A 21,050-nucleotide genomic window follows, 5' to 3' on the forward strand; every position below is an offset into this window, starting at 1 on the left:
CAGGTAGATGCAAGTTTCCTGAAAAAACTTCTCGAATTGGAAATTATCATCTTGAAAGCTGTACTTTCAATTGTACACTGACATTTATGGAGAATGGGCAGATTCTAAAGACGCTGAAGAGAACAAGCAGCAATAAAATAAGCCCCCTAAAATCCCGGACAAGATGTAGAGCTGCCATACATTAATAATCCCCACTGAAATCAACCTGAATTGCATTGTTCTGTGCCATGGAACTTTCCCAATCCATGAAACAGTACATTATGTTTATATTTGCAATTTTAACTCTGTGATAAGCCAACAAGAGTTTTCCAGTACCCCTGAGCTTTAAGAGGTGAAGTAAAGCAAAATGGAAGCACATCTTTATCTAGTTGAGTTATTAGTGTATCAGCACAGGGGGAAAAAAAAAACAAAACCAAACAACTGGATAAGCAGCTACCAAACACCAAGGAAAAAAGACATTTTCACCAAAAAGCAGATACAATGTAAATCAGGTATAGTTGTAGCACTCTTCACATCACAGACACACAACAACTGCAATTAGTGACCAATATGAAGCACAAAATAAAGCACTAAATCCATTATTTACTTTATAATATGTACCATTTTTTTTCTCTAACTTCTGAGAATTAGCAACTGAATCAGACCATGATTCGGCATCCTCCACAGAAAATTCCTATCCAATTCCCCAGAGTTGATACTTAAAGAAGTATTATTTGTAGTAAAAACTCCATGCCTTAAATAAGTGCATTAAAAGGGTAAAAAAAAAAAAAAAAAAAAAAAAAAAAAAAAAAAAACATCAACAAAAACAGCATATTTTGCAAAAACTCGAAGCCAGTAATATTCCTGTGACTTCCTAAACACCTGTAAATATTGTTACAAATCCTCTACTCTTTCTTAGGAGATGTCAGTAACAAGTTTTTTTATAGCGAGAAAAAGCATGAAACAGTATTTAAGAAGGATATGCAAGAGATTAAGTTTTGACAGGTTTTGGTGTAGCTCTCCACTATGAAAGTGCAACTGAGGAGTGACAGGGAATGCAGAGTTAGAAAGTTTGTCTATTCAGTGTGTCCTCTTAATGTTCTTTTTCCAGTATAAAACCAGAGGAAAGTTCTCAGAAGATGCCTGCATGCAAACTGAATAGAATTTGATTTGTGTGTATATTCATGTTTAAATGAGTCTTCATATTACTTGAATACAGATGCCATAGAGTAATAGAGAAGTTCAGAAATCAGGTAGGATTTATTATTATTATACTTATTTCACTCATTAAGAGTGGTTTATTAGAACGGACTGGATAAGTCAGACCCACATGTTAATTACATAGTGAAAAAACACAAGAGACCACATTACATAATGTAGCAATAATCCAGACAGGACTGACGGGTAGACGGAATCTGGATTGCAACATAAGTACCAGCTTTTAAATGCTATAGCAGCTTAGAAAGACATTATCCCCATATAATGTTATTAATGTGCGAATCCTTTGACTATGGTAGGTAATTGTCCCCCATAATTAAACACCAGCATCAGTAGGAGAGATATATGTGTTTATCATTTGTATTCCTTCCGGCTTTTATTTATTTATATTAAGCACAGACAGGCATCATGTCACTTGAGGATTATCTCATGGTGGTTGAACTCATTAACAAGTAAGTATACATTATTTCCCTGGAACAATAAGGTCTCTATAGTACTCGTCAGACAGAAGTGGAGAAACGCATTCATCAGAAAGCAGCGACATAAGCCACACATTCCTCAAAACAAAATGTTTTGCCAAACTTATTTAATCAGATGAGAAAAGAAGTTTATCATTCACCATTGACTAGATAAATGTGTTTAGATTAGACAACTTCAAAACAAACAAACAAACAAAAAAAACAATCAACCCAACCCAGCAGAACATACAGGACATAGCCTGTAAGATCTCCATTAGGGTTACAGATTCTTCATTACAGAGCACTGAATAGACTTGAATCCAAAGTCAAAAGAGCAGCATTTCATTAGAAAATCAGCAATGTTCAAAGAATCATAATGCAAAACAGTCCCATGTGACATTACCAAGCCTGACCAAGTGCTCCAGTACCCAATAGATCCTCCCTCTTGAGTGGCAAATTACCAAAACAAAATTGTTTGGCTTCTCCTAGTTGCAGCCATTGCAACTGTCTTCAAAGAAACGAGCTCTACTGAGCTCTTATGTACTTCAACCACTCCAGAATTTTAAGAAATAATTAAGTATTTGTAAGCATATGATTTATAGTTAACATTTTGTCTTAATGTTGACTACAAAATTTAATCCAGCAGGACATTATGCATATTTACTCACTGATTTCAGTACTGTGATTTCAGAAATGTTACGCAAAAAAACTCCACCACTTTAAAACAGGTCTCACATTGGCACAGACTCCATCCTACTAAACTCTTATCCAACACTTATCAAGAAGCCACATGAGGAGCTTTGTCAGCCAGAAATCAGTTTCTTTCCAGCCACTGCAGATATCTTGACAATTCTCCGAGAGGATTTATCTATCTTTGGTGGTACCTGCTCTCTTCTTCTGCAAAGGAGAGATATAGCTTGGCTTCTTCTGTAGGCACCTACATTCAGTCCCTAACTTTGGCTGAACCCAGCCTTGTTTCCCCCTTCTGAACTAGCCAAAAATCTGAACTTTCAAAGCCTATTATACTCAATTCAGGTATTATCAACAATGAGAAGCATCAGAGCTCCGAATTCCACTTTTGTAGCCATCTGGGAAGCTGAGATCTGTTCGTGTAACTTAGATGCTGATTCAGCACTTGCACTTGGACTGGACATGAAACTGTTTCAGGATTTGCTCTCAGGCTAGTGGAACTATTCTGGACTTGATAAGGTATGTCTGTAAATATTTACAACATAACCACTTGCAGGTTGGAGAGCTGTAGTCCTGTGTTACGTAGCAGCTCCAACAAGTTCAGAAAAGAAATGGGAAAAAAATACATAGATACCTTTCTTTCATCCTACTTGAATATCAGCTCTGCAGATCAGTAACTTGTAACTTACTGAGGCAAATACTGAAGAAAACACACCACACAGAGAGGCCTTGCACTAAGCACTGTAAGGCTTGATGTCCCAACTCTATAAATACTTTATTTTTTGATTGAAAAACAATTCCAACATATTAAATTGTTCTATATCCTTAAAATGAAGTATGTGTATTTGCTTTTATGTGCCTGATTGATAAAAAAATAAATATGATTAAGGCCAAACTGTACAAATAAAAAATACTCTTCTTATAATTAAAGAACTTTAATGTAATTGTGACATCAATAAAGGAGCCTCCTGAACAAAATTACAAGTGTACTTTTTTTCTTTGCTTGTTTGAATATCTTTCCGTAATAAGAAAAATAAAATGCATAGTTTCCATGAAGTTTGGCTTCAACTACCAGGTGCAACATCTGCTCTAGAACATCTCTCACATGCAGTACTTCCACAACTGGTACAGAGCCTACCAGGTCTCAGACATTTCTAACTTAAAGTTATTCATAGCTACCAGGACCATGTGTTCAATCCTGTTCTCTCAATTAAAGCTAAATTTAATGAAGATCTGTGCTGTGTTAGCGTAACATCACTAGCAATGGATTTTTGTAATTTTCTAAAATTTGAGCCCTCTGCATTTTTGTAAAAATATTCCCCAGCAGGAATGGAGAGACACTCTCTGAACATCAAGTTCAGCATCTCAGAATTCCTCCCTGACACACTAAACAAAAGTTGCTATCTTTGTGTAGATTAGCAATTGAGATCTGCAAACCAAAAATAGCCCGAGAACTAGGTAAGACTTCCGAGCCAACTACAGTATCACACTAATGTTGCCAACAGCCAAATGAAACAATAATTAGATTTGAACAGAATTTCAATCAGGTCTCTACGCAATTTACCACAGGTCGAGGTATTTCAACACTACCCTTGGAAGTACCAGGAAGTGCATGGTGGGAAGATGAATGTGTAGCCCTTACCTTTTAACAATGATCAGGGTCACATGGCTAATTAAAATACCTTTGTTTACATCGGGTAAGAGTCCTGCTGTTAGACCATCTGCACCTGCAGTCTGTTCCATCAAAACCCCTTCCACAAATTGCATGCTCCTAATAGGTATTGCTGTGCCAATGACAATTACCTAATTAGACATTAGAATGTCAATGCCGATTTTAAAATCCATGCTAATTATTTTACTGTTTGACAGAATATTTCCCAATGAAGGAAGGAGTCTGGATAGCATAATTATGTCACGAGGAACACTTCTGTATATGATTAAAAGGTTTGGCTGCCTCTGATTGGAAGGGCTCCAGTTATTTATGTATTTAACAAAGCTGCAATCAGCACATACGGTTTTCAGCTGAAAGAAACAATCTGAACCCTGCTTATTCACTTGCCTGCTATGGGCAGAGCATATAATGAAGCCCGTGTTTATGTTCCTCTTTTCTTTAAGGTTTGTCTTTGAGTAAGGTTAGTTTGGAAATGGAGGGGAAACATGTCTAGAAGACAAATTACATGATAGCCTCTTTCTGGTTTGAAGGCAAAAAGCGTGGGTACTGAATGTGTGACTGGTTATATATGCCGTTAGCTACAGAACAATAAATACCTCTGTGCCTAATGCTGAGTGATTCTAGGACCATGTATTTACTGGTTGCAAGCTGCTCCTATCACTTGGCATCCCTATGAAGGTTCTAATAGATCTGGCCTAGGCCAGATTCTAGGCCTCAATATTCTGGCTTATAAAGCAAGACAACTTGAACCATAAGCATGAAAATAAGAAAGGTGAATTTAGGATTCTGAAGTGTTAAATGCAGCTGCAATTGAAAATCTTAAAGTACAATCAAGGCACTATCACAGCAAACCACATAAAAGACATATTCAGTAAACATAAGGAAAAACTGCAAAAGTGTACTGCACAATGATTGAAATGTTCATAAACCTTTCTAAACAAACATACCCAGTTTCTCACAATTCCTCTCATCCAGAAAGAATACTTGTGAAGAATTCTGGCTAAAGCTGTGATACAAGTAACAGCACAGCACAGCTTATGACTTCAAGTATTCTATTATTTTAACTGATAAAATGCTTTTCCTAGAAAAATGCTGTGATGGTATCAAGAAGGGCAAACATTTTCTTGTTTACTATATGATTTCCGTAGACGCAATTGCATAACAATACAATGCCTAACCAAACAATTAAACCTATGTATCTGCACACCTACGTTTTGTGCACACCACTGTTTTATCACTGAGGAGATTGAATGGCATATCAAATATATAATAAGCTGCATTTGAATTCATGTTCACAGCCTACCATTTGTTGGTACAAATCTTAAGGTGTTCTGGAGGTGTTCAAGGCCAGGTTGGATGGGGCCCTGGGCAGCCTGGTCTAGTATTAAATGGGGAGGTTGGTGGCCCTGCCTGTGGCAGGGGGGCTGGGGATTCGTGATCCTTGAGGTCCCTTCCAACCCTGGCCATTCCGTGATTCTGTGATTAACTGGTACTGTATGACACATACAACATCCAAAGCCATAGATGTCCTTCATGTTCAAGAAACACTATCTGACCAAAACCTGAGATAAGCACAAGATTTAGAAGTCACGGATCAAATATCATTAATAGAAAACACAATCAACTAGTAGCCATACATTTCAAATCCCTCTTTAATTTTTTTCCCAAATCCCTTCTCAAGACTCATTTCCACTACTATGTCTACAGTAAATTAGTCCATCAAAAAGCAGGTTAAAGGATAAATCACGATGTCTGATCTTTGTTTTACTAGTTCATAATAAAAATACAGACATGTATATACGTGGACAGCATTGCATTCTTCTGTCCCTCCCATATCACACTTAATGCAGTTGCTTTATTAGAATGCATATCTTAGACATGTGAGTCTTTCAGCAAGAATTTTATAATGCCTAATGAAACAAGGCTCTTATTCTTATTTTGCAAATCATTCTGATACACCAAACAAATATCAAATACCTTCTGACAGAGTGTTATAGCCAGAAGACCTTTTTATACACATATATATTTAAATGCGTTTGTGTTATCATCTGAATGCTCCTGGGTGCATTTACAACCTCCTTATTGACTTTGAGGATTACATGTCTCAGTACTACTCACCGTTGCAGTAATTGGAATTCTGTAGCTGTCCCACGCAACACACACTGAACTGCTTAGCTGTGAGTTTTGGGAAAGTTTCAGCTCCAGCAGAGCAGTAGCCAAAAAGACACATCCTTTAATGCCTGGAGAAGACAGAACAGAAACACACAGAAGGTTTATACTAACATTGCATCATATGTTTTACCAGACATTGCATCGTCAGAACATATAAACTAGCATTAATGTATCGTAAAGGCTGACATAGCAGGTCATCAAACGTAAAACATCAGAGAATTTAGGGATAACATCCTGACCCCATATAAATCAGTGGCAAAACTCCAACTGACTTTACAGGGATTAAGATTTCACCCAAGTTTCCCCTTAATGCCACATTGGGTTTGCTCTGTATCTCGTGCATTCCCTGGTGTACATCAACCAAGCACAAACAAGCCTTGCAGATCACAGCTAACCAAGATGACCAAAACGAATAAATAAATAAATAAAATAAAAAATAAAAATTGATGCAATGCTCAGCTGGGGTTAACTCCCAAGGAAACTAATCTTAGTTCTCCAGCTGGAGATGAGGTCCAAAGTAGGCAAAACTTCAGCAAAACTTCACATGGAAATTTAATTTGGAATAGCTATTTCAGGGCCATATTTTCCAGGTGGGGCATATGTTATGTATTTAACTGTGTATCAGCTGTGTGCCTTAAGACTTGCTGTATGCACCTGGGCACCACTTTAAGAACATAAATGATAATCGGTGACTTAGTAATTTCATTATGCATCTAACAAATGCATTTGCAACAACTTCTTTATTTATTATGTCTTCTTTATTTATTATGTATTAAAGCTTTGGTGCAATAAACTCTGTGCAAGATGCAGAAGACATATTCCCTACCATAAAGAAATTTAAGTTTTACAGATTTGTTCATCTGGGATTTTTTTTTCTTTGATTTGTTTTTTAATATTCTGTTATGAAGGGACACATGCAACTCATTTGAAACTACCCTTCCATGTTAGGATAATATGCATTTATCAGGATTTTATCAGATATATGATGAAAGTATAAACTTATCAATTTAGGGTGTGATTTTAGAAGCATTTATTATCAGAGTAATTTTCTCTCTACTGACGTAAGTCATAAAACTTCCATTGAAGAGACCAGAGTTAGGTCAACACTAAATGCCTTTGAAAATTCCAAAGTTAAAAGTTAACTCTAAATTTATGTTGACTCAGTCACAATTTCATTGTTCTCACTGGAATCATCACAGGAATATATAAGCCTGTTAATAAATATCTCATCCCTTTAAGAACAGCATACCCCAGACTAGCTTTAAATAACTCATCCCTCTAAGAATGACATATCCCATCCATCTCTATATATTTCCCCAGACTCGATAGTTTCGACAACTGCTTGGAAAGGATTTATTTCCTTAGAAATCTGTAGTCCCATCGTGTGTTATGTTAGCCAGAAATGGGAAACTGCACTGGATCTGGTGCAGGAAAGCATCTCCTAGCGGATATGGTTGTGCTGAATGTCATACAACGCCCTGAAAGATTCTTGGTCCAAGGATTCTTTCTGACAGGTAATATTCCAACAAAGCATCATCTTCTCTCCAATGGCCACAAATAGTCTCCAAGTGAACAGTGCTGTGCTTTTTTTTTTTTTAACGTACAAGATTAATCCAAGCTTTTTGGAAAAGTAATTGCCATTTATCAAGGTAGCATCTACACCCTCAGGTCAGAACTGGGGCCCTGCTCTGATAAGTATGTCCATACACAGAATGAAAACACATTTCCTGTTTCAACAAATTCATTGTTTGTGTATAGTAATGCATTAAGAAAAAGAGGTGTTAGAGCATTTTTCATAGATTCAGGACGCTTCTGTCAAATGAGGGATTCCACCAAGCAGTAGACTCCATATCCACCTGGAAACCTTAGAATCACAGAATCACAGAATCACAGAATCACAGAATCACTAAGGTTGGAAAAGACCTATAAGATCATCCAGTCCAACCATCCACCTGTCACCAATGGTTCTCATTAAACCATATCCCTCAACACAACATCCAAACGTTCTTTGAACACCTCCAGGGTCGGTGACTCCACCACCTCCCTGGGCAGCCCATTCCAGTGCCTGACCACCCTTTCAGAGAAGTAGTATTTCCTAATATCCAGCCTGAATCTTCCCTGGCGAAGCTTGAAACCATTCCCTCTAGTCCTATCACCAGTTACACGAGAGAAGAGGCCGACCCCCAGCTCGTTACAACCTCCCTTCAGGTAGTTATAGAGAGCAATAAGGTCTCCCCTGAGCCTCCTCTTCTCCAGACTGAACAATCCCAGCTCCCTCAGCCGCTCCTCATAAGGCCTGTGCTCCAGACCCCTCACCAGCTTTGTTGCCCTTCTTTGAACACGCTCCAGGGCCTCAATGTCTTTCTTGCAGTGAGGGGCCCAGAACTGGACACAATACTCAAGGTGCGGCCTCACCAGAGCTGAGTACAGGGGAACAATTACTTCCCTACTCCTGCTGGTCACACTGCTTCTGATACAAGCCAGAATGCCATTGGCCTTCTTGGCCACCCGGGCACACTGCTGGCTCATGTTTAGCCGAGCGTCAACCAACACCCCCAGGTCCATTTCCTCTACACAGTCGTCAAGCCATTCCACCCCAAGCCTGTAGCGTTGCTTGGGGTTGCTGTGGCCAAAGTGTAGAACCCGGCATTTGGTCTTATTAAACCTCATCCCATTGGCTTCAGCCCAGCTCTCCAGCCTGTCCAGATCTCTCTGTAGGGCCTCGCTACCCCCAGGCAGATCGACACTTCCAGCCAACTTGGTGTCATCTGCAAACTTACTGAGGGTGCACTCAATGCCCTCATCCAGGTCATCAATAAAAATATTGAAAAGGACAGGCCCCAGCACCGACCCCTGGGGAACACCACTCGTGACCGGTCGCCAGCTGGATTTAGCTCCATTGACCACCACTCTCTGGGCTCGACCCTCCAGCCAGTTCCTTACCCAGTCAAGAGTGTACCTGTCCAAGCCACGGGCTGCCAGCTTCTGCAGGAGAATACTGTGGGAGACAGTGTCAAAGGCCTTGCTGAAGTCTAGGTAGACTACATCAACAGCCTTTCCCTCATCCACCAGGCGGGTCACTAGATCATAGAAGGAGATCAGGTTGGTCAAGCAAGACCTACCCTTCGTGAACCCATGCTGGCTAGACCTGATGCTCCAGTTGTCCCGCACTTGCCGCGTGATCTCCCTCAAGACAATCTGCTCCATAACCTTCCCTGGCACCGAGGTCAGGCTAACAGGCCTGTAGTTCCCCGGGTCCTCCTTACAGCCCTTCTTGTAGATGGGAGTCACATTGGCAAGCCTCCAGTCTTCTGGTACCTCACCAGTCAACAAGGAGCGCTGATAGATGATGGAAAGCGGCTCGGCTATCACCTCCGCCAGTTCCCTCAGCACTCTCGGGTGAATCTCATCCGGCCCCATGGACTTGTGACAGTCCAGTTGGAGTAGAAGGTCTCTGACCGTTTCCTTCTGAATCATGGGTGGTTTAGTCTGGTCTCCAGCCGAGACCACCTGGTCGAAAAGTGGAATATCCTGAGGATAACTGGTCTGACCTTTAAAGACAGACGTAAAGAAGGCATTCAGGACCTCTGCCTTTTCTTTATCCTCAGTAGTCACATTCCCGGCTTCATCCAGTAAAGAATGGAGATTCTCCTTAGTCCTCCTCTTACTGTTGATATATTTGTAAAAGGATTTCTTGTTTCTTTTTATTCCAGTGGCCAGGTCGAGCTCGAGCTGGGCTTTCGCCTTTCTGATTTTCTCCCTGCATATCTTAACAACTTCTCTGTATTCTTTCTGAGTTGCCCGTCCCTTCTTCCACAGGAGGTAGATTCTCTTTTTCTCCCGGAGCTTCAAGAATAGTTGCTTATTCATCCACGCCGGTCTCCTTCCCCGCCGGCTCATTTTGCAGCTCAGGGGGACAGCCCGCTCCTGCGCCTGTAAGACTACCTTCTTGAAGAGCAACCAGTTGTCTTGGACCCCTTTACCCTCTAAGACTGAATCCCAGGGGACTCCCCCTACTAGTCTTCTAAACAGTTCAAAGTCCGCCCTCCGGAAGTCCAAGGTAACAGTTTTGCTGTTCTTCCTCCTGGCTCCACCAAGAATTGAGAACTCTACCATCTCATGGTCACTCTGTCCAAGACAGCCCCCAACCTCCACATCTTCCACCAGACCTTCTCTGTTTGTGAACAGCAGGTCTAGCGGGGCAGCTCCTCTCGTAGGCTCTCTCACCAGCTGCATCAGAAAGTTATCCTCTATACACTCCAGAAACCTCCTAGACTGCTTCTTCTGCGCTGCGTTGAATTCCCAGCATATGTCAGGGAAGTTGAAGTCCCCCATGAGGACAAGGGCTGGCGACCTCGCAGCTTCTGCCAGCTGCTCATAGAACACCTCATCTGTCTCCTCATCCTGGTTCGGCGGTCTATAGCAGACACCCACCAATACATCTGCCTTGTCAGCCCTTCCCCTGATCTTTACCCATAGGGATTCAACCTTATCATCCCCAGCCACAAGCTCAGTAACATCAAAACACTCCCTAACATACAGAGCCACACCACCACCCCTTCTTTCTTGCCTATCCTTCCTGAAGAGCTTGTAGCCATCCATTGCAGCACTCCAGTCATGGGAGCAGTCCCACCATGTTTCCGTAATGGCGACTAGGTCATAGTTTGCCTGCCGCACCATGGCTTCCAACTCTTCTTGTTTGTTGCCCATGCTGCGTGCATTGGTGTAGATGCACTTCAGCCGAGCCCCTCGCCTCATCCCTAATCCCATTGCCGCTCCCCCAGGCTCATCTCTAGCAGGCCTGGTTTTATCCCCTACCCCCTTCATATCTAGTTTAAAGCCCTCTCTACAAGTCCTGCCAGCTCTTGGGCAAGGATCCGTTTCCCCCTTCGAGACAGGTGAGACCCATCAGCAGACCCCAGGCCAGGAGCCGAGTAGACCGCCCCATGATCAAAGAACCCAAAATTCTTACTTTTGCACCATCCTTTCAGCCATGTGTTTATAAGGTGTGTTCTTCTGGTCGTCTCAGCGTCCTTCCCTGCCACTGTAGGAATACAGGCAAATACTACCTGTACGCCTGTTCCTTCAACTAACCTCCCCAGTCTCCTGAAGTCATTTTTCATAGTTCTCAGGCTTCCGTCAGTGACCTCATCACTGCCAGCCTGGAGAACTTAGCAGTTTTCTTGTGCAGTCTTTACTTGCCCCAATTCCTTTCTCCCAAGCTCTAAGTCCCCATATAAAAAGAAGAAAACTTTATGAGGGGGAAAAGCATTAGTCTTCCAAGCAAGTTACTGGCCTCCATCAGAGTAATGTAACGTACGCAATAAACCTTTGCTTCAGTTTCCTGAAACAGTAAATATCCTATGAACATACACTTTGCAATCTCCTTTATTCATATGTAGTTTGGAGCAGGGAATTCCTGAAGTGTCAGAAGCCTGAAATCCTTCTCATCTGCCAACAGATTCTGAAAGGAGGTTCTTCACCAAAACTACCTATGGCACTCTCTCACCTAATCACTGAGTGTCACCAGATTTACTACATTCACGGCCTCTGGCCGCTCACCAGAATAAGGCTTCTCACCATAGTATCAGTGTGGGGTCCCAAGCGTCCTCCCCAGGAAAGCCTTTACTGCCCCATTAGCATCGATTTTGGATGCATCACAGAGCAGCAGAAAAATATGTACTAACACAGAGAAACACAGAGATGAGCCCACGTCACCGGGAATACCCCATCCACAGGACAAGGGACACTGTTCCCTCACTTCCAGTGGTAGATGCCAGCAGCTCTGCCTCTCTGTGCAAAGCTGGCGTTTTGGATAGCGTATCCTTACTAACAGAGTTGCACTTGGCAAACTGCAGTTCTTCAAGCACACAGCAAAGAAAACAATGTTTTATTGTCCTCCCACCCACAGCTAATGACATCAACAGGGCAAGCAAACAAAATCTGCTCCTTGCCCTCTCATTCCTCTTTCTCTAGTTCCAGTAAATGGCAGTAGAGAGGGATTTTTTGTTTGTTTTTGTTTTGCTTTTCCCCCACGTGATGCTCAGCCTATGCAGTTTCATACAGACAAGGCTTTCCACAGCCTAATGACTAATCTCCAGCTCTGCTACTGGCATCTTTGGGAAGTTCTTTAGCCCTGTGTGTTGCCTTCCATAATAATGGGAACGCTTTACCTCTTCCTCTCATTCCTCACCTTCCCTGCATAGGCTGTAAACTCTCTGATCTGCAAAACCTTTGCTAATACAGTGACCGCAAATGTGAGCCTGATGGGTTTGGAACCTTTATATCATTTATATTACTGAAAGTATCCATAGGTGGATTAAACAGATGGGAAAGAACTGTGAGAAGACTGTGATTAGCATAATTGCTAGTGATCACATGAGACAATCTGCATAACCACAGTCAAGCATTTTTAAAAGTATTACTAAGGAGATTAATAAAAAAGAAATCAGTACTGGGGAGAGCCACTAAAGCAAAAGCTCTATTTTTTCTGGGGGTTAACGTAGGACTCTGTACAGGCCTGAAGTACAAAAATTCTCCAGGGTATTCATATGACGGCTTTTTGTATAAGAGCAGGAACAGGTATAAAGCTCCTTCATTGACCCCTCTATTCTTTTACTGTGGTCTGTGACCTCTGGGAGGTGATGCTCCCAGAACACTCTCATGTGCAAGAATCTGGTCCAGACATTGAATCATAGAATCACAAGGTTGGAAATGACCTGCAAGATCTAGTCCAACCGCCCTCCCATTACCACTGCTACCACAAGCTATTAAACCATATCTTATAGCTCCTCATCCAGATGCCTTTTGAACACTGCCAGGGATGTCAACTCCACCACCTCCCTAGGCAGCCATTCCAGTGTCTGACCACTCTCTGAGAGAAAAAGTTCTTCCTTACATCTAACCTAAACCTCCTCTGGAATGACTCGCGGCCATTTCCTCAGGTCCTGTTTGTTGCCTAGGAGAATGAGGATACCTAGAGAGGGAAATGAGTGGAAACGGGAATAGAAAAAGAGGAAACCTACAAAGGCCACCATGAGCACTGACTGGAAGATTCCCTTTAAGAAAAAAAAAAAAAAGGTAAAGCAAAGAAAACCAAAAGAAAATAGTGACAAGTGTTATCAGCATTAAATCCTTGTAAAGTATTTTGTGCAAATCAGCCAAAATAGGTCAAAGAAGTCAGTGACAGGCCCCAAAGAGGTGGAAACTGTATTTGACAGCCTGAACAATGGCCCTTGCCAAGCAGTAGAAGGCTGAGCTTGTGGTGCCATGTCTCTTACTGTGCACAGAGGTACGTAACAGGGCATCTGGCAAAGTGGGAGAAATATGCACAACGTCTACACCTGAGCTTAAGCACAACATCCCAAGATACAAATTAAAAAGATAGTGGTATCAGGTGCATTTGAAGTCACTGGCACTGCCATTCTCTTGTACTTTGAACTAGGAAATCTCAGCAGCACTCATTCATCCATGCTGTCTGTAATCTATCAAGTTTTTATTTCTCACCTTGCATGACATATGCTGAAAACAAAGTCACAACACAAGTTGGACCACTGGCTGTTTGCACAGCAGAAGTAATTATCATGAAGGTTTCATGGTAGTGAAGTTCAGAAAGACCTTCAGAATGCAATGCTGAGACTGCTAGTCATTCACAGTGCTGTCACATTCATGTTGATATGCAACCTCTGAAATTTCGTTGAAGTGAAGTCCCAGCCTTGCACATGTTTTTCTGATTGCTTTCTTCAGCATTTAGATAAGATATAAATTATAAGATTTGTACTATTGAGTTTTACCCAAAACTTTTTCCAGCTTACACTCCTGAGGAATATTTGGCAGAAAAATGACATAATAATAAAATGTAAGAATAATTGTTAGGTGTTAGTTTACTATGGCAAAGCAGAAGCAGATACTGCAGGGAACGTAGCTGGATTGGACCAGGTTTGGATTGTTCCTTGAAGCAGTCTTCTCAGGCTGTAAACAAGGCAGAAGACCACTGGGAAGGACGCGCATGTGGCTGCCCTCTCACACAGCACCTCTAAATCACCTCCAGGCTGAGGGGCAAAGGTTTTTTTCTGCGATGACCCAACCTGCTCCATTCGGCAGCTACATGGCTATGCTGGTCACCAGTCCAGCACTGAAGCCAATTTTTCCAGTGGGCAAGCACCCAAAGCTCCAGGCTCAGGTTTTTTCAATTCTCTACAAGAGCAGATCTGTAACAGTAATTCCTAGCTAGGGAACAGCCTTGATTTCACTATCTTTGTACAGAACCTAGAGCTATGCTTGTAGCTCCTAAATAGCATTCACAAGGGTTGTGGAGCGCAGGCAAGAGCTTCCTTCATTAAGAATCTGATGGTTAAGCTGTGAAGTTGGAAAAAAAAAAAAAAAAAAAAAAAGACAGAAAGTGAAATATTTATAGCTCTGTAGCTAGAAGTGACCCCTCATGTGTGCATACCTTTTGATGGTCTTAATTACATGTTCACACACTTTTTTTTTTTCCCTCCAGATAAACATTTCCTTATGGAGCTCACAACACTGATGAACAAAGAGGAAAATACAGTAGCTCAGAAAATTTCACATGTACAAGCACCCTGGCATCTCTGCTTGGCAAAGTTGTTAGTGACTCAAAGCATGCCTCTCTAATGGGAACAGGAGGCAGCAAGTTCAACTGCACCTATATGCCCTCTAATTAATAGAAGTACATCCTGTAACACTTATTTCAAGCTTTTCTCCATTTGGTGCACCTGGATAACAAAGGTAGATCTCTGCAGATCCCAGAGGTAGGGAACCCAGTGCTGTCATTCCCAGGGCACCTTCATCCCATGGCAGAACCATCTCATATCTGACCACTGCCTGTGCCTAAGGGCTGGAAATTACAGAGCAGAAGAGAGGCAGCTCCTATGAGATTCCCAAACTCAAAAAAGCCCTGCTAAGCGGCACACTCCCACTCTCCCTATGTGCATCTTAGCACTGCAACCTCTTCACGTCGCACGAGCAAGCGTGGAACAGATGCGTCCCCCCTTCAGGAGGCAGCAACACCCTTCCTTCCTCACATGACTCATATGATGTCAGAGCTGTCCTTGTCATCGACCCCAATTTGGGCTCACACGTCAAGGACATGCTTGCTCAGTGGAGCCTCGGCACGACGGGTAATCCATCCCCTCTCATTTGAGCTCCCACATTCCAGCTAAGCATGAAACAGAGGACTTTTTGCTAGCTCAGGAAACTCAGCTCCTCCGACGGTACCAGCAGCAAAACCTCTGGGAGAGGCTGTGAGGTTTTCAACCTTTGACAGCAAAGTCAGCATCACAACATCCAATTCCACCCCCTCTCACAGTCCAATTCAGAAAAATGCAAAAAATAAAAATAAAAAATAAAAAAAATAAAGTTATAGAACAGTCATGTACTTTCATGTGATCTAATATTAGCTGTGATGTATGCAATTATTTTATGTAGTACTCTGTGTTCTGGTTGCGCTCCCATCGATGTGTCTAGTAGATATTTGTAGTTCCCTAGTAATTTAATAGCTAGTTTGTGCCCTAAACCATAAAAACATTTCTACCCTAACTAAAGTAACCGTGGGTGGTGTTATCCATATAAAATCTTTGAGTCCTAATGAGCTTTTGTTCTCAAGTTATAACCCAAAAATACATCACCCGGCTGTTCCGTTCTCTGCTGAAGATCCTCACTATGATGTGAAAGGAAAAGAAATTAAAACCCTAGATAAATGTGTTTGATCTGCCACAAAGTGGGAAAAGACAACCCTATGTATTGTATTTTGTGGGGACTTTTTTTTCTTTTTTTAAACAAGCCCGTTTTCAGTTCACTGCCAAGTGTTTGAAGGCTGAAGATAAACTGCATTTTTGCTAACCCAGAGAGAACTATGGTCTGAGCAGGAGCAGCTGCTGACCCACAGCATGGATTGGCTTAGGTTGGAGGGACATTAATGCCCACCCAGTCCCAATCCCTGCCACGGGCTGGTTGCCACCCACCAGCTCAGGCTGCCCAGGGCCCCATCCAACCTTGCTTTGAGCACCTCCAGGGATGGGGCACCACAGCTCCTCTGGGCAGCTGTGCCAGAGCCTCACCGCCCTGTGAGTGAAGAATTTCTTATAACATTTAACACACATCTCCCCTCTTTTAGTTTAAAACCATTTCCCCCAGCCCTATCATTACCAGACCCTGTAAAAAACAGCCGGTCTCCAACAGTATCCACTGGAGCCTGGATACAATGTAACAAAGTGGTACCCACAGTTTGTGGGGCTCCTGAGGGGAAAAGACGGTGGGTCCCCATTTCCCTCACAGGGATGGCAGGAGAGCTCCTCACACGGCAGCGGCATGATGGAGGATGCCCTGCAATGAAGCTGTGTCACCTCACAGCAGCCTGTGCCGGGAGCACAGCAATGCTGGGCCTTCTCCTCGCAGACCCTTCCACTCGCCGTTCCTGGTGGCCGTGGGCCAAGCCTTCACCGGGAGCCAGGCCTGAGCCTGCCTTGGCGTGCTCACCTCTGCTCTTTAGGAGAGGGTACAGGCTGTACAATACATCATCTGTTATGCAATTAGACCTGTGCCCGGTTCCGGTTTGCTTCCCGGCGGCAAGAATACATCCCTAGCTCGCCTCTCAGCCCCAGCCCCATTCAGCCTGGCCACGCGCTGCTTGCTCCCCACCAGCAGCTCTGCTGAGCACAGCCAGCACTGCACCGACCGCGGGCCTGGTCTGCCAGGGAGCCAACGCGCCAGAGGGAGTTTTTTGGGTCTGTTTCAGCTCTGCCGCCGCTCTCCTGGAAATAATTGCACTCTGCTGCTTCTATCGGGTCTGAGTGCTTCTCCCTATCACACTCTGTTATACCGTGTTTAAATAAATGTCTGGAAATGTTGGTGTAAGGCATGTTGCAGATCATCCCGGAAGAACCAAGAATGCTTTACCAGTTATGTATCAAAGAAAGACTGAGAAAAAAAAATCCCAGGATTAGGGATCGACAGGCTGAGAGAGCTGAGGAAGAGAAGGTTGCAGGGAAACCCTAAAGCAGCCTCCCAGTACCTAAAGAGGGCTATAAGAAAGAAGGGGACAGACTCTTCAGCAGTGTCTGCTGGGATAGGACAAGGGGAAATGGTTCCAGAGGAAGAAGGGGAGATTTAAATTGGATATAAGTAAAAAGTGTTTTACAATAATGGTGGCGAGGCACTGGCAAAGTTTGCACAGAGAGGTGGTGGATGCCTCATTCCTAGAGACGTCAAAGTCAGGCTGGATGAGGCTCTGAGCACCTCGCTGAGCTGTGGGTGTCCCTGTTCACTGAAGGGGAGTTAGACTAGGAGACCTTTAAAGGTTCTATGAGTCTATGATTAACATCTTTCACAGTGCTGAAGGAAAGAAATCTCTTGGTTTTGATCTCAGGAGTGACACCCATCTCCAAACATAGAAGGGAATGTGTCTCTAAAGGCAGAACCCAGCTACTTCATTAAAAGCAAACAGCAAGGCAAAGACACAGCCTGGAATCAAATAATTTCCCATCCATTGAAGCAACAGGTAGAAATGCCAGAAAATCTCATCTGCTCCGTTCAGAAGAGATTTCCTTGTATCTATGCTGGGAGACAGTGAAAACTAGATAGAGCATTAGCTGTCATTAGAAAGTAAACAAAGGCAGTTGAAATTATTTCTTCCACTCACAGTTCAGAAAGATTTTGGCATTCAGCACTATCACTAAATCCCAGAAGCAGCAATCAGCAGGTAATCTCCTCAGTGTAACCAGATAGTCCTATCACATATACGGATTTAACAAGTGCAGCACCCCAGAGAGATACCAATTACAAGATAATCAACTTCCTCCTCCCTTTACTCCAGGGAAAACTTTAATAAAATCACAGTCAAACCCTTGCCACACCTTATTGAGTCCATTTTCCTATTACTTGAAGTAAACAGAAAGATACAAGTTTGGCATCAATGAAAAATAAGGATGCTGTTTTCGAAAATCAACAAAAAGCACAAATATTTGACTGGTCATTTCACTATTATTGTGGGAAAAAGAAGCAAGATACCTTGTCACAGATAAAAGCCAGCTGCTTATCACACTGCTTTGAGTAGCTCAAGAAGCAAGTCTTAAGGTTTTGTGAGTTTAAAGGCGTAACTGACTTCAACTGTCAGCTCCATCTTCTCAGGTGAAAGCTGTTGGCAACCTAAAATCTACCCATTACCTCAAAAATCCATCCTGGACTATGGAAACCTACAAATCACCAAAAGCGTTGGGATTACAGAAAGAAATTCTGTATTTGCCTATCATGAGACCGTCCTGTTGCATTCTTCCTTGAAGCTAAGTCCAGCATATACTTTGCCATGATGCAGCAGAAGGACAAATGGTGATGATCTGTTTGGGTAGATGCTTTGTTTGGAATCTGCCCTGTCATACCACCCTTCAGCATATGTAAACTTACCACATACTATAAAAAATAAAATCAAAAAAAATAATAAAAAAAAACCAACAAAAAAACCAACTAAGATATCCAGGGGTGAGAAGAAACTCAAGTATTCATTTTGAATTATTAAATAATTGAAATAATAAAATAACTCAGTGTAACTGTAATGCCACTATGAGACTGCTGTACAATGGTGCTTGTGATGCCCCTCCCTGACAGTGCTGAGGTTTTGGGTGTGGAGCTGCTGCCACTATTCCCTCCTTTCCCCTCCCACCTCTCTGCCTTTTCCTGATGGGCTAATTATGAGCCAGGGTCACTCTCAGTCTGAGGACCCTACACGTCCAGCATCCCCTCCCACTAACATGTAGAGGGACAAAACCAACCATTTCCCATGTCACACACCTCTTCCCCCTCTCTCAGTTGTCTCCCTTTATTTTTTTTTTCAGGCAGAAAAGATAAAGAAAGCAAAGCAAAAGGATGCTGAATGACAGCCACGCAGACACAGTCCTAGAGTGATAAAGGGGGTATATGTTTGTTGTATTAATTGCTCACATCCTAAAGCTTTGCTCTCTGCTGCTCTTGGTCCTTCCTTATTTCCTGCTCTCACTCCCCCTTCTTCCCCTCCTTCCTGCTTCTTTCTCTCTTCCTTGGCTTTGCAGCTTCAGTCTCCCACATATTTGGGGAGTATTTCCTTTCTTTCCCAAATACCCTCTTCTCCCTTCTCAAATCTCTTCCAAACAGTCATCCTCTAAAGACCTTAACATCAACTCTCCTTGTGCTTATTAGATTGAGCTACTCTCCCTTGCTGTGTGTTACTTGAGCCATATCTCTATTTTATAGAGCATTTACAACACTGCACATAAAGCATATCTGAGCATTTCAGCATGGAAGCAATTGCTTTTTACAAATCTGGAATTGACAGTTCTAAAATGCTTGTAACTGCAGGACTGTCTTTCATACACTCACAGATTTTAAGGCCAGATGGGACCATTAGATCATCTAGTCTGAGCTCATCTGAAAACCTGCTCTGGTTCTTCCCTAATAATGGGTGTCCATGCGATGCCATCAGGACCTACCAGCACAGCATCCCAGGATCCGTATTTCAGTTGTCACTATGCACAGTGCAGCCAGCGTATCAGCTGCACAAAGCATCCTTCCAACCACCAGGGCACCCAGCAACCCTCACTTTCCTCAGGCAGAGAAAAGCACAAAGAAGCAGGCAGGTAAGAAGGGAGATAAGAGCAAGGCTGGTCATTTCAGAAAGTCTCCAAAGCAGCTCTCAGAAAATCACATATTCCCTTTGTGTCATCCCTATTGAAACAGCCTAAATTTAAGGGACAAAAGAAAATCAAAAACTCAAACAACTCCTGGACAAAGAAGCTAACTGAAATACAACAAAATAAAAATACATGTCCAATATTACCTGTGTTCACACTCCATAATCTACAATTTCTTGCCATATTTTATATTTCCATTTTAAAATCTTATTTCTATTTTTCACCTTTTATTTCTTATGCTACATTTTGCTGTTATCATATGACTTTGAAAACCTAAATAATTTGTTTACATAAAGCTCTGTAGTTATATTTAAAAATCTGGCAGAAATACTGGCATTTGGATAGCTCGGGTATATAAATAGGGTTTTGTCTTCAATAAATTCTCGTGCCTTGCATGTACAAAATAGAACACATAGGAAAAGTTAAAGATCAGCCAAAAAACAGAATATACATTCAATTAGAGAATGTAGTAATTTGGGCTGCACATAATGGGAACCTACTAGTAATTTACACACATGTCCCCATAATTTCAGTATCTCCCAAGAAGACTGCAGCAATTTTCTTGTTTGCTTCCAATCCACAGGTTTTTTGTGTAGGTGTGTTTTAATGCCTTTTCCCATTTCTGGTGTACATATCTGCATGAGAATATGTACAATTATCATCTTTAAAAGGCTAACTTAAGCTTCTGAGTTTTAAATGCAGCTCTCAAAGGGATAGCTAATTTATACTTCATTCCTTGACTGTTAACTGGATTGGGAAAATAGAAGTAAAACCAAATTATTTTTGCCAACTGATTGATTTCAGAAAATCTTACACCAGCCAATATGCAAATTTCTTAATGAAAACCATCCTGGGAATTTATTAAACCGTTCATACTGAAGAAATTACTTTCATTTACATTGAAAAGTGAAATACTCTATCTTGACCTATATATGTGCTTGCCAAGATTCTATCTCCACTATACTCAGTGTCTTTACCATGCTATCACCATGAAGAAGAGCAATTTCTCCTCTTTTTTTTTTTCTTTTTAATAAAAAGGCAAATAATAGGCACTGCCAATAGCCATTGTTGACCCAAGTCAAAAGTGTTTGAAATTAATTTATCCGCTTTGGATGGTGTATAAATTTCTCATTACGAGTGTCAGTGATGGACAAGAAACCATTCCAAAAAATGTAT

The 21,050-nt window shown here is 42.1% G+C and overlaps 1 protein-coding gene across 3 annotated transcripts in view; it reads right to left on the reverse strand.

Annotated features, from left to right (window-relative positions):
- GLI2 (GLI family zinc finger 2) overlaps positions 1 to 21,050 on the reverse strand; it is a 388,026-nt gene that overhangs the window by 275,485 nt on the left and 91,491 nt on the right. For all 3 annotated transcript variants that reach the window (XM_090143691.1, XM_090143690.1, XM_090143692.1), the window contains exon 2: positions 6,136 to 6,257. The gene's annotated coding sequence lies outside the window, so the exon portion shown is untranslated. The remainder of the gene's footprint in view (positions 1 to 6,135; positions 6,258 to 21,050) is intronic.

Source organism: Phasianus colchicus, chromosome 7, assembly GCF_987193195.1.
Source record: "Phasianus colchicus chromosome 7, bPhaCol1.hap1.1, whole genome shotgun sequence".
NCBI classification, from domain to species: Eukaryota; Metazoa; Chordata; class Aves; order Galliformes; family Phasianidae; genus Phasianus; species Phasianus colchicus.